This window comes from Vipera ursinii (assembly GCF_947247035.1).
Source record: "Vipera ursinii genome assembly, chromosome: 3".
Lineage (NCBI taxonomy): Eukaryota > Metazoa > Chordata > Lepidosauria > Squamata > Viperidae > Vipera > Vipera ursinii.
Window position 1 is genome coordinate 28,758,530 of NC_139516.1, and position 18,337 is coordinate 28,776,866.

Sequence of the window (18,337 nt, forward strand, 5' to 3'; positions counted from 1 at the left end):
GAGAGAGCAAGAATTATGGGGGTGAGAGTCCTTCCTGGTAAGCATGTTCTTTTAAGATATTTTGGGTAACACCCACTATCTTTTACTGTGGATTTTGTTGGTGGCTAATGGGAATCAGGTCAACATCATCTGGAAGACAAGGTTGACTATCCCTGACTTTCCCCGTAAATGGGAGTCTTATTAAAAGCTTTCTTTTCTTAAATTTGGGAAACTAAAATTGTATTAAAAGAATATCAAGGCCTAATTAGTGTCATTTTTCAGACACATAATTCAAGTAAAGTTTTCTCTTCATTTCTGTTCCTTTTTTCAAATAAGATGCCAAAATTGCTTTCAGAAACGGCTCTTTTTGAGGAATATAATGCAGTCCGCTTCCTTTTCCTTCTACAGCTGTTTGGTTATGTGCTATTACTCTAGTCTCCACTTTCCCCACCTAAAAAAACTCTATTCAGTGGTAGTAGGATAATTAGACATAAGAATAATAGTCCATTGATGGAATCTTTTTTCTCATCTACCTGTTGCCTGACGGGGATGGGGAAGACATTAATTTTGTCCAAGTATGCCTTTCTGTAGAATGCAACTTCATTTTTCCTCTGACACTGGAAACTCTTTTTGAAAGTCTAGTTACCATATGTGAAGGGACAGCTTTAAATGTAACCCAAATGTGAATTCTGTAAGACCATAAAGATTAAATATATTCATTTTAATATAACCATCAAAATTCCTACTTTGATGTTGCCTCAGTTGTCTTTGAGGAGGCCATTTTTGTTGCATTTCAGGTGCAGATTGTTTAGGCTACGCTCGTATTTGACCTTTAATTGGCATGCTGAGGGTTATTCTTGAAGAAGTGAAGAAACAAGGGAAAGAAAACAAGTCTTAAGCTAGAGTAAAATGAAGTAGATGTACATTGGATATGATTACATACATTCTTTTCCTCTTTCACCTTAAAAATCACAATTTGGTGGCAATTTCTGGAGGCATTCAGTTGCACACAGAATTGTTGCAGGGCTGCATGGGGTTTTGGGTTGTGCTCTGATGAGAGAAAAGTTTGGAGTTATCACAAAAGTTGCAATATTGTGTAGAATGGTTTTCAGCTGGCTGTCTCCTTTCCATCCTTTGTCCTCCAGATTTTTCCCTCAAGACTTATTTAGCATGATGTGATGAAAGGCTGATATTTAATACGTTATTATTAAGGCAGGGAGGAGGGGTTGCCTTTCTTTTTTGTTTTGGAGGAGTGTTTGCCTTATAATTTGTACTTCTGGAAATCTTAGGTTACCCCTCCCAACATCATGATTTCTCTTTTGTATTGTCATTGGTTTCATGTTTATTATAATGTTGTTGGCAATGACCACTTGAATGTATTATTGGAGAGAGTAAGAATTATGGGGATGAGAGTGTTTCCTGGTAGAAAAGAGAATAGAATACAGCATATATATAAAAAAAATGTGTATGTGTGTGCGCGCACACTATAATTGTCACTTGGAGAAGTGATGCAGAAAGGCAAGAAAGTTGGAGAAGATTGGCAATGCATTTCAAGTAGTATATACAAATAAAGTGGTCACTTCTATTTTAAAAGGTATATCTTTTTTTCTCCTCAAATGCCTATTTGAAACCAGTATGTGACATCTATTACATAAACTCAGGGTTATATATTTCCTATATATTTATACAATAGTTTTCTATTTAGCTTTCAGAAGCTAACACCTTTTTGTATGCCTAATTTATCAGTAAAGTTGGATAATAAAAATTGCGTTGAAGTAGCAAATGATAGTTTATTAAGATCAGTTCATATGTTCATTCCAAAATAAGTTATTTGGATAATTTGAGTTTTGTTGAATGCACATAGACCTAATGTTTTATAGGATTGTGGTTTCTAGTGTGAGACAAGTTACTTAAAATATCTATACAAAAAATGAGCAGGAGAGAATCATTTTAAAACAATTCCATTGCAATTGATGTTGTTTTTCTCTTGGATTTAACAAGAGAAGAAGAACAGTGACTGATCTAAATACCATTTGTGAAATCAGCCTAGGGATTTCAATTAAATCTCATAAAAATAATGCTTCTAAGGGAAGAAAGAACATATAACTTTGTTTATAATTGGGGTATAAGTACAATTAAATCTACATATAATTCCCAATAACAGCAGTATGTTTTTGTGCAAGTAATAATCTACATTAAAGGACCTAAAGTAAATTAACATATTCCTAATAAGTATTCAGATGTTATTTCATAGCAGTTTATCAGGACATTGAATAGCAAGGGTTAATGTTAATTAAATTTGAAGGCTTAAAAACCTTTAGCTGAACAACCTTTAAATATAATTCAAAAATCACTATTTTAATCCATGTAGTAGACTGTCAAGGTATATGAGAAGCAGACATGGTAATTACAACTTTCCCCACTGTAGCAGTCTTCATTTTTTTATATCAAATTTACTTTGCAGACATTGTAGTATGCAGTTAGGCCATCTTTAATGACTCAAATCATTGCATTTCTGTAGGTATATGGAAAGTGTTTCTGTATTTTATGATCTGGGAGTTTGGGGCTAGAAGCTTTCTTTTGCTATCTAGTATTGAAAAACAGGCGGGAGTATTTTTCTCCTGGCCACTTCAATTCACTGATCTCCTCCTCCTCCTCCTCCTCCTCCTCCTCCTCCTCCTCCTCCTCCTCCTCCTCCTCCAGCATACAAGAAAAAAGGCGATGTAAATGCTGAAATGAGCAGGATTGTGCATCTTCTATATTTTGCCCTATCTGCTTGTTGTCATCAATGGATATTATTGGAAACAATCATACCTCTTTGCACTGCTGATAGTGGTTAAAAGGACAATAATCAGAATAGGACTTTGAGACCCCAAAAATAGTTTAGCTATAGTTTATAAATTAACTTGCTCTTTGGGCTAAGCTAATTTTGGTTCAATTAATAATTTAAGTGTAGGTAATTGGTGACTTCCAAATATTTTAGACTATCACATTCATTAGTTCCAGTCAGCATTTCCCCCTCAGAAAACCAAACCAAAGAATTTTAAAGCAAGAAAAGGAACTAGTTTAGCCACTAGTTCACAGCTAAACCATTCATTATACCTCTTCATATTTTACTATCCTTCCAAATAATCCTTGGTTCCATTCCATTCATACACAAAACACTAATTTATACATTGTCTCACTTTTCCTTCATATATCTATTTTGCTTTTCCATCCTCATTCTCTCTATATATTCAAACCATTTCAACATTTTTCTTTCCTATGGGTAATCCTCGATGTACAACCATAAGTCCAAAATTTCTGCTGCTAAATGAGACAGATGTTAAGTGAGTTTTGCCCCATTTTATGATCTTTCTTGCCACAGTGGTTAAGTGAATTACTGTAGTTTGTTACCTTACTAACACAGTTGCTAAGTAAATCTGGCTTCCCCATTGACTTTGCTTGTTAGAAGGTCACAAAAGGTGATTACGTGACCCTGAGACACTGCGACAGTCATAAATATGAGTCAGTTGCCAAGTGTCTGAATTTTAATCACATGACCATGGGTATGCTGCACTGGTCATAAGTGTGAAAAACTGTCATAAGTCACTTTTTTCAGTGCCGTTTAACTTCAAACAGTCACTAAATGAACTGTTGTAAGTTGAGGACTACCTGTATTTGTATTCATTGTTATATTCAGTCTGTATTCAGCCAGCACCCTTTAATTCTGGATTCTCTCACTTGTTGTTTTGACCATATACACTTCTTAAGTATCTCATTCCTTTTGCTAATAACATTTTAATTAAATTTTAAAATTACAAAGATAAAAAACTAATATAAACTAAAGAGAATATTAACAATAACAAAAGAAAAATGCAAAAAGAAAAAAGTGGGAAAGGAAAAGGGTGCTTTCTTTCTAAATAATATAGACAGAAATAATTTCCCCCTTTTTCAAAAAAAAAATATAAACATTTTCAATAGCTTAACAGCTTCTCTAAGATTTCAACCAAAATTCTCTTTCTCCCATATGTCATTTTTATCTATCGGCAAATAATAAAACCTCATTATTTCAAACTTAATCAGGAAAGTCCATTAAGAGCTACCAGAAATGACTATATAGGCATTTTAACTTCTAACTTTCATTATTCTTTCCCATAGTTTATATTATACTTTGTTATTTTCTCTAAAAAAAACCTTCTTCCCATATCATTTAAACTTAAGAAAAATTTCATTAAGAGCTACTAGAAACAACAAATTGAAATATTAATCTTTAATCCCTTCAAATGATGCAACAAATTTTTCATCTTCTCTTCATCTCTTCTAATTATATCATAGCTTATCACTGTCTCTAAAAATATAACAAAACTCTCTTCTTCCCATAACAAATATTTAAAGCCTCATCATTCAGTCCTAGTCAAGAAAAACCCATTAAAACCTGATAGAAAAGAGAGGATTATATACAATTTAACCTTGATAAAATAGGCCCACTTTGTAAACCTTAGTTTTACTTTTAGAAGACTTAATTATTCCCTTTAAATAATGTCCCAAAAGCTGATTTTTCCTCTCTTGCTTTACTCAGGAATTTCTTCATAGGTATAACACTTCTCATTTGTAAATCAAAAGTAAGAAAATTAAGCAACTCACTTTTCTGAATTAAGATACACATATCTCAGTCTTTCTTCTGGTTTATTATTTGTGTGTCCCTTTTAACTGTTGACACCTTGGTCAGGTTTATTTATTGGTGTTGTATAATATCTTTGTCAATATCATTTTTATATCCTGTCAATTTTAAATCCATGTCCAAAACAGCCTGATTTCAGCTAGATCCTCTTCTATCTCTTTGTTTAAGCCCATTTTTATTATATCAGACAGTGTAAAGAGTAAGTTCTGGGTATGTTATTGCCAAATGTCCTTAAATTCTTTCAGTTAAAGTATTTTCTCCATTCTCTCTTAGTGAGAGTTTTCCTTTAATTATAATCTTTAATTCTTTCTGGATGTAACTAGACTTTGGGGGTCTCCTTTTGCCTGGTTTTCTTCAATCGGAACGTTTCCCAGAAAGAGATTTCTTACACTTAAACTCAGTTCTTCATATATTTTAATAGAATTTTAAACAAACAATAAATATTCTTATAAATGTTTCCAGTCAACCTGGCTCACAAGTCCATTTAAAATATTTCCAAAATCAACCTACTAATTGTTTCACTGCTTCTTTCCAAATTAAAAAAGAGTTTAAAAGTACATAAACCTCCTTTTGCTGCAGGTTGCAGAAAAATCATCCAATGTACTAAAACTTGTCCTTCTGGAGGTTCTTAGTGTCCAAAAAGCGATTTATAAGCCATTTCCAATAAAAGTGATTAAATGGGGAGGTGGGCAAACCCACCTCGTGAAAGATTCTGACCACAACTTGGGCAAAACTGTTTCTCTGATTCCCAGAGCTCTAAAACCTGTTGGAAAAGCCTAGTTTATGGTCCCATCGTGGGAAACATCTGTAAGGAGCCTTCTGGGCAATCCCAAGTCCAGTCCTTCTCTGGAAGGTATTTAGGGAGCCAGTTTTAGGTGTCTCATTCCCACTGCATTCAATTTATCTTTATGTTTCTCCTCACATACCCTCTTCTTATTTCCATTCACCTTAAGATGGCGCCGACAACGGCAGCTTTGGTGAAATGCTCTCTGATAGTTTCGTTATTTTTTATTATTCTCTGTGATTCACTTCGGATTTCATTTCATACTATAACTGAGAAAACATAGTTTACTTTGTATTTTTAAATATTTTAAATAGAACTGAAAAACTAGGTTTAATAAGCCGTATATAGATAAGAGATGGGATGTGGCAAGAAGAGATAATTTATTGTATTTTAAGAGAAGGTGATAAGTTACTAAATTTGTTTATACTTGTGATGAAGGAGGAAATCAAAGATAAAGATAAGATAAGATAAGATAACCTTTATTGTCATTTTTTTACTGTGTGCACAACAGCACACATCAAAAATGAAATTTATACACACATATACACAATTGTGTTCTTGCAGAAAAGGAAAATGCTTTATCAGCTGCTGGATGAAGGTTGTCAGCACCTCTATTGAAGTGGTGGGGTTGCTAGATTCTGTTTCCCCCTTTGAGGTTATCTGCTATTGGTTTGCTGAATCTAGACTTGTTCCTCTTTTACCATGTTAAGCTTGTTAAACTGTTAAGGCTGCAATCCTTCCTGTCTGTTCTCCCATACAACCTAAGTCTTCCTCCACACACATTTTCAATCAAGTAATATCAGTTTTTCCTTTTATAATTGGAAACCAGTTGAGGTCCAGTGCTCTTCAGGCTACTTTAAAGTCACAAGGGAGAAAACAAAGAGGAGGAAGAGCTCATACTGGCTACTATAAGTGTAACTCTATGGAGATTCTCAGTCATCCAGGTTCATGGTTGTCCCAAAGGTGTTTTTTCAAGAGGCAACTGCACTTTCTTGTTTTTCTTTGAAGATGTTTTGCTTCCCATCCAAAAAGCTTCATCAGCTCTGACTGGATGGTGGGGAATGGAAGGATTTATGTTATTTGCAGACAGCTGGTCATTTGCATTCTTTTAGAGCAGGGGTGTCAAACTGCCGACCCATGGGCTGGTTGCATCATACGGAGGCTATGCCCACTCCAGTTCTGGCAATGCAAAAAAAAGTCACGATATGTCACGTGACGCGGCAAGTTTGACACCCATGTTTTAGAGCGTCATTGATACCATCTACACTCATCTATGTCATCAGGGTCACCTGAGTAGTGCAAATGTGTGTGGAGCCTTCTTAGAACTGCTGAAAGGACTGTGTTGTAGACTGGGGATACATGATGTTGTATCACTCCCTCTCTGTTGAGAGAGGGCTGTTCAGTTTTGGCTTAGATGGCCTCTTTAACCCCTCTTTCAAACCAGCAGTCTTCTCTGTCGAAAATATGGACTTTGCTGTCTTTAAAAGATTGGTCTTTGTCTTTTAAATGCAAATAGACTGCTCAATCTTATCCTGATGAGTTTGATCTCCTATGTTGTGCCATACTTTTAAGAAGTGGTTGTTTTGTTTCCCCAATGTACAGATCTGCACATGTCTCACTGTAATGTACTGTAAATACTATGTTGCTCAGTTTGTGTCTGGGTATTTTATCCTTGGGGTGGACAAGCCTCTGCTTTAATTTATTCTTGGGTTTGAAGTGTGCACATAGCTTGTGTTGGCTGAAGATCCTTCTGAGCTTTTCAGATATTCCTGCAACATATGGAATGTCAACATTGCTTCATTTATTGTTCTCTTCTTTGTCTGTTATAGAGGAGTTCCTGCTGGGTCTTTTTTGGGATTTGATGATGTGTGGCATAGCCACATGTTCTGAAGGCTTCCTTGATGTGTTTTAGTTCTTTTTCTTTCCCATTTTTAGCTTGGTGATGTAGGGTTCTGATAACTCCCATTTTGTGCCTCAGAGAATGGTGAGAATCAAAATGTAAATATTCATCTCTGTGTGTGGGTTTTCTGTAAACTTCAGTGTTAAGGCTTCTGTCTTCCTTAATGTGTACTGTACAGTCCAGGAAGGCTAGACTACTTTCCTTAACATCTTCCCACTTGAATTTCATGTATTTGTCCACAGAGTTGATATGTTTGGTGAACGCTTCCAATTCTTGTATTTTGATCTTGACCCAGATCTTGGTCTGGGCTGAGGTTGATTCTGTCACCTAAGGTGCTGTCTTGTAGCAGTCATTTCTTCAGTACAATGACACCTTCCATTCCCCACTATCCAGTCAGAGCTGAAGAAGCTTCTTGGATGGGAAATGAAATGTCTTTAAAGAAAAACAAGAAAGTCCAGTTGCCTCTTGAAAAAGCACCTTTGGCTACTATAAGGTTTTCTTTCCACATGGAGGGACTTTATTTCTTTCTTAACCAGTGGAACACCTTGCCTTCAGAAATTGTGGGTGCTCCATCACTGGAGATTTTTAAGAAGAGACTGGACAATCACTTGTCTGAGATGGTATAGGTTCTCCTGCTTTGGGGGGGGGGGCTGGAAGAGAAGACCTCCCTTCCAGCTTCTATTCTATTCTATTCTATTCTATTCTATTCTATTCTATTCTATTCTATTCTATTCTATTCTATTCTATTCTATTCTATTCTATTCTATTCTATTCTATCTTCATTCACCTCTGCTAGTTTTCTTCTCCAAGGTCATCTCTGTGGTTTTCTACAGCAACCTAAACCTCTCCTAGTTGGTCTGCTACCATCACAAACTCTTTCTCTTTATGAGGGTTCATAGCAAATAAACAGTTGTTTCTGTTTTTATTTGCAGGATGGTAAGAGCACAGTGAAATATTTCTTCCAGTGTTTATCATCTTTTCTTCCTGAGAATGTCTCTGCGGAATAAAAATGACTGCAGGCTGAAGTGGGTACTGAAAAACAAATTAAAGTTTCTGTGTTTGAGTAGATCCTTGGCAGCAATAATGTATTTGCATATCCCTATATTGTTTAGCTTCAGGCTGGAGGTTACTGAAGACCCCTTGGCATAATGTGCCAGGGCCAAACATTTATCATCCCTCATCAATTAGCAATTGTGAAGTATTAAAAATCCAATGTGTTTGTTGAGTTCTTCAAAGATTGCCTGAAACCTTTTGATGCATATGAGTTAGGCAGTCTCTCATTCTATAATGTTGGAGTGGTTTCATTGTTCTGAAACTGTCACTTTGAAATCTCTGATTAGATGTCCTGGGAAATTAAAATGCCCTGATATTTTTTGTCCTTGTTTTGAACTGTAATGTCAAACTTATGTGCATTAATTCTTTTGCATGAACTTTGACCTATTTGTCCAATTAAAATTAGAAGGGACATTGCTGGTAGATGATGGTGCCTAACATATTGGGGGGAGAATAAGTGAATGCAGCTCTAATTTTGTGTGATGATGATGTTATCCAACTCTTGGTTATTCTATCGGCCAGATCTTTTCACATCTTCCGATCTTGCACTACTTCTTTGAGGTTTTATATGCTTTGATGGTGTTTGTGTGTAATAGTTTCAAATGTGGAGAGAAGTAGACATCTTCAATAGGTTGGGTGCAGAATCTGGTTTCCTTATTAGCAACATTGCTCTGTTATGTCACGTATATGTTATGTTATGTGAGAATCTGTTTCAAGTTCAGGATTCCTGAGGTGGTGTTTTTTTTACTTCAGCAGAAATACAGTTAAAAGCTTTGGAGAACTCTACATAGTTAGTACTATATAGTTAGTAGTCAGGTTTTCTGGACTTCAGGAGATCAGTACTGATCAGTCTCAGCAAGTCTTTTTCAGTACAACAGTTCCTTGAAATGTTTGTAGAAATGATAGTCTGTGGGGAATGATTGGAAGTTTCCTGGTATGTGTCAAATAATTGGTTGCTAGGGATAGTTTTTATTTTGTTGGGTCTATCTTGTCTGTTTGCTCTCTGGGGCTTGGATGGTAGATCGTATCCAGCTCCAGAGATTTGTTAATGACCCAGATATTGAAGTGCTGGGCTTCTAGGAATGCTCTGGCTCGCCTGCTGTTTGCATACTCAATTATTTTAGTCAAATGTATGATTTGTATGAATGACATAGGTAGCTGTTAAGAATTTGAAATCCTGGTTCTTTATTGCAGATATGGGTTCTTTAATTCTTTGATGCAGCTGCATACTATCTGTTCTTTGTAGTGCAGGTTGCAGTCTTGGTAAATTTTTCATACAGTGTTCTGTCTTTCAGTTTGCAAAGAATCCTTTCATGGTGTTTTTGTAGGTTTCTGGTGTGGTGCCTAATGGATGTTCTGGGTTTTTTTATATCATCATTTTAGGATGAAGTCCTCTTCCGCGTGTTCCCAACCAATACAGTCCTGAGCTTTCTTTTGCCAATTGGGCCTGCAATACTTGCTGATGTCATCGATCCATCTTGCTTTAGGTCTCTTTCATGGATGTTTTTTATCAAGTGGGATCCATTCTATGACTGCCTTGGTCCACCTGCCATCATTTCTTCTTGCTATATGACCAGCCCAATTCCATTTCAATTCTTTTACTCTTTTGATGATATTGTATATACTTTCGTTTGTTCTCTAATCCATGTGCAGGTCTTTCTACCTTGTCTTGTAATGCCGAGCATGCATCTTTCCATGACTCTTTGCGCCACTTTTAGCTTTTGTATCAATGTTATATTTTTTTTATCTTTTGTGTATATTTGTGTCTTTCTATTGGTTTCTTTCCCAGAGCACCTTTAAATGAAATGGGGTTAGGTCAATAATTCTTGAATATATTTTGGAGGTGGTTAAGTTCTGCTTTCCTGAGTGTTGGTGAACTGCAGTGCATTTGGAAAACAAGTATTTTTGTTTTAAACCAAACCTTTAAATCCTAAAAGTACCGGTAGTTTGACAGTGGCTTCATCTATATTCATCTTCATCCTGAGATAAAAAGAGGAACTCTTCTTCCTGAAGGAAATTAATGCATAAGTGAACCAGTCTATTGGAGTGAATGGTCAAAACAACTTGAATGAAATAGATTTTGTTTTCCATTTTGCACTTAGCTCACTCAGAAAGATAATCTGCCATGTTTTTGTATTAATCTGATAAATAAAATAAATCTTCATTAAAATCTTCATTTAGTATTTCTGAATACACTCTCAGAATGTTCACTCTTAAAAATACATTCTGTAAGATGAAATATTTCTAAATGCCAATTAATATTTTTAGCCTAGAACTGCAAGTTCTAATTAAGTTCCAAATTATCCCTGAATCCGAAAGATTTTGATCACCTATCAGAATTTTTAAGTACTCAACTGGGCATACTCCCAAGGCTTTTTCTGTAGTTTCAGAGAATAATTATCCTCCTTCATCAGGATGTTTTCAGACACTTTCTGTTCAAACTCCTACTTTTTATCATTGTTGTTGTTAGTTACAAAGTTGTGTCCGACCCATCACAACCCTATGGACAATGTTCCTCCAGGCCTTCCTGTCCTCTACCATCTTCTGGAGTCCATTTAAGCTCACACCTACTGCTTCAGTGACTCCATCCAGTCACCTCATTCTCTGTTGTCCCCTTCTTCTCTTGCCCTCAACCTTTCCCAGCATTAGGCTCTTCTCCAGTGAGTCCTTCCTTCTCATTAGGTGGCCAAAGTATTTGAGTTTCAACTTCAGGATCTGGCCTTCTAAAGAGCAGTCAGGGTTGATCTCCTCTAGGACTGACCGGTTTGATCGCCTTGCAGTCCAAAGGACTTGCAGGAGTCTTCTCCAGCACCATAGTTCAAAGGCCTCAATTCTTTGTCGCTCAGCCTTTCTTATGGTCCAACTTTCACAGCCATACATTGCAACTGGGAAGACCATATCCTTGACTTTATGCACTTTTGTTGGCAGGGTGATGTGTCTGCTTTTTAGTGTGCTGTCTAGATTTGCCATTGCTTTCTTCCCCAGGAGCAAGCGTCTTTTAATTTCTTGGCTACAGTCCCCAACTGCAGTGATCTTGGAGCCCAGGAAAATAAAATCTGTCACTACCTCCATTTCTTCCCCATCTATTTGCCAGGAATTGAGAGGGCCGGATGCCATGATCTTGGTTTTCTTAATGTTAAGTTTCAGCCCAACTTTTGCACTCTCCTTCTTCACCCGCAACAAGAGGCTCTTTACTTCACTTTCTGCCATTAGAGTGGTATCATATTTTAGGTTGTTGATATTTCTCCCGGCAATCTTAATTCCAACTTTTGATTCATCTAGCCCTGCCTTTCTCATGATGTGCTCTGCATATAAGTTAAATAGGCAGGACAACAGTATACAGCCTTGCCGGACTCCTTTCCCAATTTTGAACTAATCAGTAGTTCCGTGTCCAGTTCTCACTGTTACTTCTTGACCCACATATAGGTTTCTCAAGAGACAAATAAGATGGTCTGGTACTCCCATTTCTTTAAGAACTTGCCACAGTTTGATGTGATCTACACAATCAAATGCTTTAGCATAGTCAATGAAGCAGAAGTAGATGTTTATCTGGAACTCCCTAGCTTTCTCCATGATCCAGCGTATGTTGGCAATTTGATCTCTAGTTCCTTTGCCTCTTCGAAATCCTTCCTGTACTTCTGGTAGTTCTCGATCCACATACTGCTGGAGTCTAGCTTGTAGGATTTTAAGCATAACTTTACTAGCAGGTGAAATGAGTGCAATGGTGCGATAGTTTGAACATTCTTTGGCACTGCCTTTCTTTGGAATTGGAATGTAAACTGATCTTTTCCAATCCTGTGGCCACTGTTGAGTTTTCCAAATTTGCTGGCAAATTTAGTGTAGCACTTTTACTGCATCGTCTTTTAAGATTTTGAATAGCTCAGCTGGAATAGTCTCACCTCCATTAGCTTTGTTGTTGCTCAGCTTTCCTAAGGCCCACTTCACTTCACATTCTAGGATGTCTGGCTCGAGGTCAGTGACCACCTCATCGTGGTTATCAGGGACGTCAAGTTCGTTCTTGTATAGTTCTTCTGTGTAATTTTGCCACCTCTTCTTAATCTCTTCTGCCTCTGTTAGGTCCCTGCCATTTTGGTCCTTTATCATGCCCATTTTTGCATTAAACGTTCCCTTCATCTCTCCAATTTTCTTGAAGAGATCTCTGGTCCTCCCTATTCTATTGTTTTCTTCTATTTCTTTGCACTATTCATTTAAGGAGGCATTCTTATCTCTTTTAGCTATTCTCTGGAATTCTGCATTCAATTGGGTTTATCTTTCTTTTTCTCCCTTGCCTTTCGCTTCCCTCCTTTCCTCAGCTATTTGCAAAGCTTCCTCAGACAGCCATTTTGCTTTCTTGCATTTCTTTTTCTTTGGGATGTCTTTAGTTGCTACCTCTTGTACAATGTTGCGAACCTCCGTCCATAGTTCTTCAGGCACTCTGTCTATCAGATCTAATTCCTTAAATCTATTTGTCACCTCTACTGTATATTCAACAGGGATATGATTTAATTCATACCTGAGTGGCCTAGTGCTTTTCCCTACTTTCTTCAGTTTAAGCCTAAACTTTGCAATGAGAAGCTCATGGTCTGAGCCACAGTCAGCTTCTGGTCTTGTTTTTACTGACTGTATAGAGCTTCTCCATCTTTGGCTGCAGAGCACATAGTCAATTTGATTTCTGTGTTGACCATCTGGTGATGTCCATATGTAGAGCCATCTCTTGGGTTGTTGAAAAAGAGTGTTTGTGATGATTATTATATTCTCTTGACAAAATTCTATCAACCTGTGCCCAGCTTCATTTTGTACTCCAAGGCCAAACTTGCCTGTTATTCTGGTTATCTTTTGGCCTCCTACTTTAGCATTCCAATCTCCCATGATGATAAGGACATCATTTTTTGGTGTTAGGTCTATAAGGTGCTGTAGGGCTTCATAGAACCAGACAATTTCATCCTCTTCAGCACCGGTGGTTGGGGCATAGACTTGGACTACTGTGATATTGAATGGTTTGCCTTGGATTCAAACTGAGATCATTCTGTCATTTTGGGGATTGTATCCCAGTATTGCTTTTCCTACTCTTTTATTGACTATGAAGGCTACTCCATTTCTTCTGAGGGATTCTTACCCACAGTAGTATACCTGATGGTCATCTGAATTAAATTCACCCATTCCTGTCCATTTTAGTTCGCTGATACCTAAGATGTCAATGTTCAGTCTTGTCATCTCTTGTTTGACCACGTCCAGCTTTCCTTGATTCATGGATCTTACATTCCAGGTTCCTATGGAGAAAAAATCTTTACAGCATCGGACTTTCCTTTCACCACCAGATACATCCACAGCTGAGTGTCCTTTCGGCTTTGGCCCATTCGCTTCATTCTTTCTGGTGCTACTAGCCCTCTGCTCTTCCCCAGTAGCATATTTGAGGCCTTCTGACCTGAGGGGCTCATCTTTCAGCGTCATATCGTTTTGCCTTTTGGTACTGTCCATAGGGTTTTCATGGCAAAGATACTGGAGATATTTCCTTCTCCAGTGGATCACATTTTGTCAGAACTCTCTGCTATGACTTGTCCATCTTGGGTGGCCCTGCACAGCATAGCTCATAGCTTCATTGAATTACGCAAGCCCCTTCGCTATGACAAGGCAGTAATCCATGAAGGGTTTTTTATCATTACATTTATACAAATCTCTTGCTAACAAGGACATCCACAGACAAGCATTTCCTTGTTTTACTAGACTCAGAAAAGTTCCTAAATAACCGAAGCCCTACAGGACTGTTTTAGTTTCATTTTTTAAAAAAATAGATGTTAGAATGGCAGTAATAAAGAACAACTCAAAGGCATCAACAGCTTTAAAAGGGTATTTGTGACTTTTTAAAGACTGCAAAGTGGCTCCAGCAAGTGTAATTGACAGTAGTGAATAGATGCCAACAATGGCCATACAATTACAATTATACTGCCACCATAGTAATGTGCACCAGTTAAGACAAGAATTATTTCTAGGTATACCATACACAAGGCTGGGAAAATATCATCTTGCAAAAGAAACACAGCTTGAATCTTAGGAATGATATACTTTTAGGGGAAAATAGTTGAAAAAGATTTAATAGCACTTCTTTCAGACCAAATGTTGCAACTGACTGTACACTTCAACATGCAGAGATTTCAGCAATCAGGTGACTTAGGCTTTTGTACATGCCCCCAGACTCTGGAAGGATGCTTCTTGATGAAGGTGCTTTATTTATGATAAAAGTATGGCCATAGTGATGCAAATTACTTTTTTCAATTAAGGTTCATAGTACTTATCTTTTTGTAGACTTCCATGCCCCTCCCTAGTTTTGCAGGTCACTTGGGCTCCTATAAGCTGTATGACCTTTACAATACAGATCTGTTGCAAAACATGTCTTTTGTATGTGACCAAGAAATAGGAATTTATCATAGGACATATTTTGTCATTCTTTGCTGGTATGCCTCGTAATAGCAATAGCACTTAGACTTGGGGAATAATCCAGAGAAAGAAATATTTTGGGAAATATTAAAAAGGCAGAATATATTTTTCCAAAGGAATAATGGAGATGATCTTTAAAAGGCAGAAACTTCTCCCTCCCCCCAATCAGAAAACTCAGAAGAAACCAGCTTTTAGAAATGCAGATTTAATAATCCATTCAGGAAGTTTGGAGCTAAGAAGCTACAAGCTATGAGATTCGGAAGACAAAGACCTCTAAATCTACATACCCCACCCAAACTCTAAAAACATGACCTTTGGGGACATAATAGGATTAACCCACCAATACCAAAAGGGCACACTCAGACTCAGGTCAAAGTACATGACCCAGGAAATACAAAGCTTCAAACAGGAACAGGAAACAACATCAAGAGCCCCAGAAGGTATAAAAGCCCACCACTCCCAGCAACAGGTGGTCAGCTTTTCCAGAGCCACATTTCTGTCTGACTTGCCCTTCAATAAACTCCAACCTTCTTTCTAAAGCAGTCTCCATTTTGTTTATTCCCAGCTTGGACTAGACCCTGATGAAGATTTTTCTTTCTACAGCTTCTATACGTCTTCTTAGTGCTTTACAGCCCTCTCTAAGTGGTTTACAGAGTCAGTATATTGCCAATAATCTGGGTCCTCATTTTACTGACTTCCGAAGGATGGAAAGCTGAGTCAACCTTGAGCCGGTCAGAATCAAACTCCTGGCAGTGAGCAGTGAGTTAGCCTGCAATACTACCATACAGTATATTCTCCAGCATGATAGATGGAGAATCCACAAATGGGTTAACTGTCTTCCTGCCCAATTAGACTAAGTCAGTCAAACCTGCCACGCCTCTCCTGGGCCAGGACACCTCCCAGTCATGACTTAGTCTGTGCCCAGAATAGACGTGGTAATTTTGGCTCCTAGAATCTTGCTGAGTCATTTTTTCTGAATAATTGAGCAGGTCATATATATTTTTTCCCTTCATAGATTCTTCAATTAGATAGCATTCTTCTCAGGATACAGAGTTTGCTTTTCTCCTTCCAGCTGTAGCTCTGATGGAGCTGTAGTTCTGATTGAGCTTTAGCCTTCTGGAATTTTCAACTGTTTCACTGTTGCAAGTCCATGGGGAAGGTTTTTCAATTAGATAGCATTCGCTGTAGTTCTTCTCAGGATTGGAGTTTGCCCTTATCTTTCTCTCAGAAGCTCCAGGCTGTTCTTTCGCAGCACGCTAGTTGCGGCCGCCATTTTGAATTCCAGCTTACCAGCAGCTGACCAAGAGGAGGCTCTTTGACAGAAAGCCTCCGCTGCCTTTTTAAGCGTGCCAATAACATCAGAGGCACGCGAAGACTCTCAGTACTGACTGCCTTCTCTACTGAATTAAGGGGGAAGGACAGGTTGCTTCTTTTTTCACTACCAGCAGTAGCGGCTGCCATTTTGGGCACCACAATCACATTGCTTTTACTCTGAAAAGGCTTGTGCAGCCTTCTTTGCTAGCTTCTGGGAAGGGGGGGGGTACATTTCAGCCCCTCCCCCCCAAAAAAACCCCACAGACTTCAAAGGGGTTTACCTTGCCTTCCAGCTCAGGGAAGTTGGTCCCTGAGCCTCTGGTCAGTTGCAGGGGTCCTTTTTCAGGCTCCTCCTCTCACAATCATTGCAGAGGGTTCTGAGATCAGATCCTTTCTGACTGTAGCACAATCATTGTTTGCCTTTCCCGAAACCTTCAAAGTGCATGGTCAAGTACAGGAGGCTTCAACTGGAGCAATAGGCCTCAACCTAGGCCTATAGGTCTCATTGTCCATTCAACAGAAGAAGTGTGCTGGCCGTGCCATTCTTGGCCTTGCCGCCACCAACTAGGACTAGTGAGCTGGCTGTTATCACTGAGATGATCTTGCCACCACAGTAGACTTGGCCTGTGCTCCAAAGGTGCTTCAACTAGTCTTAAGGCCATCAGGAGCTTTGCAGGTGTGCCAGTTGTCCATTAAGTTGGGCCTGCAGCCACCATTGCCATAGAGTACTTATTGATCCCTGGGAGTGGCACACAGCCTCAGATCAGTACTCTGCTCCTCTGTTTGATATCCCTCAGCATTCCACTGAGATATCTCCCAATTGTGGTGGCAGACAACACTGCACCTCTGGCTTCACATGGTGCCCCTACCACTCCTGTGCAATCAAATCATAAGTCCTCCAAAATGGAGGCTGCTGGAAAGCTCAAGGCCAAAGCCAAGGCCATCTCTGGCAAAAGGTCCTCCAAGGTGGCAGAGAAAGAGGCCAGCAGGAGGCACCAGGCCTTAGAAAGACAGTTTGCCAAGGCCCAGAAACAGGGCACGATGGGTGCTGAACAGGTCTCTTCTCCTCTGGCAGAGGACTCTGTATTTGGCCCACAGCTTGCTCCTCCTCTCTCATCTTCCCAGAGGGTCTGGTCTCCAGAGGGGGATGATGATGACCAACCTTATCTTCCCAGGGCTGAGCAAGAGGAGATGGTTTCCTTTACCCAGGGACCAGGTATCCAACTGATGCCTCCAGTCCCCAGAGCAATGCAGTCCAGGCCCGAGGCCACCTTTATGCCCACAGCAGCCGGTCTCCGGTCCTCAGAGGTGCAGGGAGTGTGGTCACCAGAGCAGTTTCAGGCTCTGATCTCCCAGGTGGTCGCCCAGGGATTGGCCTTATGTCAACAAAGGTATGCACCCAAATCAGTGGCCTCATTGACACTGCCTTATTTCCCCCAGTTGGGAGCACCAGAATATTCTGACCCTATTTCTCTCGCCCGGTCTCCTCGCAGCGAAGTATCTTTTTCTGAGGAGCACAACCCGATGAAAATGCCACTCTCGGAGGATGTGGATCTTACTCCGGACCCTCCTCCCTTTGTTGGTCTATTCAATCTGGCGATCTTTAAATCTCTGCTTCATAAGGCCAGCGCTACTGCTAAGATTGGTCCTGACCAGGTTCCCCATCCTGGTCCGTCCACCAGCCAAGATCACAGGCTAGTATTTTCAGAGCATGTGGTCACTGAGCATCACATCCCCTGTCCCCCTCTCTTCCTCAACACGGTACGGAAGCAATGGGGAACACCTGGCACTTTTCCCTATCCAGGGGGGATGGACAAGAAGCTCTTTAATGTTGACCCGGCCTTTTCAGAAGTGCTAGAGGTTCCTTCCATGGATGAACCTCTGACTCCACTCTTCTCCTCCTCCACAGTGTCCAGTGATATGGCTGAGACCTTGAAGGCAGAGGACAGGAAATCTGAACTTTCCTTCTGCAGGACCCACCAGGCCTCAGCATGGGTGGTGAGGGCGGCCACATCCACCTCTTTCTTTGCCAGAACCTCCCTTCTCTGGCTCTGCCAACTTCAGGCCAGAGTACCTCCGGAGGAAGTCCAAATGCACCAGGACTTAGCCAAGTTAGTGGCTACTTCGGAGTACATGGTGGATGCATCTCTACATGCCGCCAGGTTCTCTTCTAGGGCCATAGCCTCCAGTGTTACTGCTCGCAGACCCC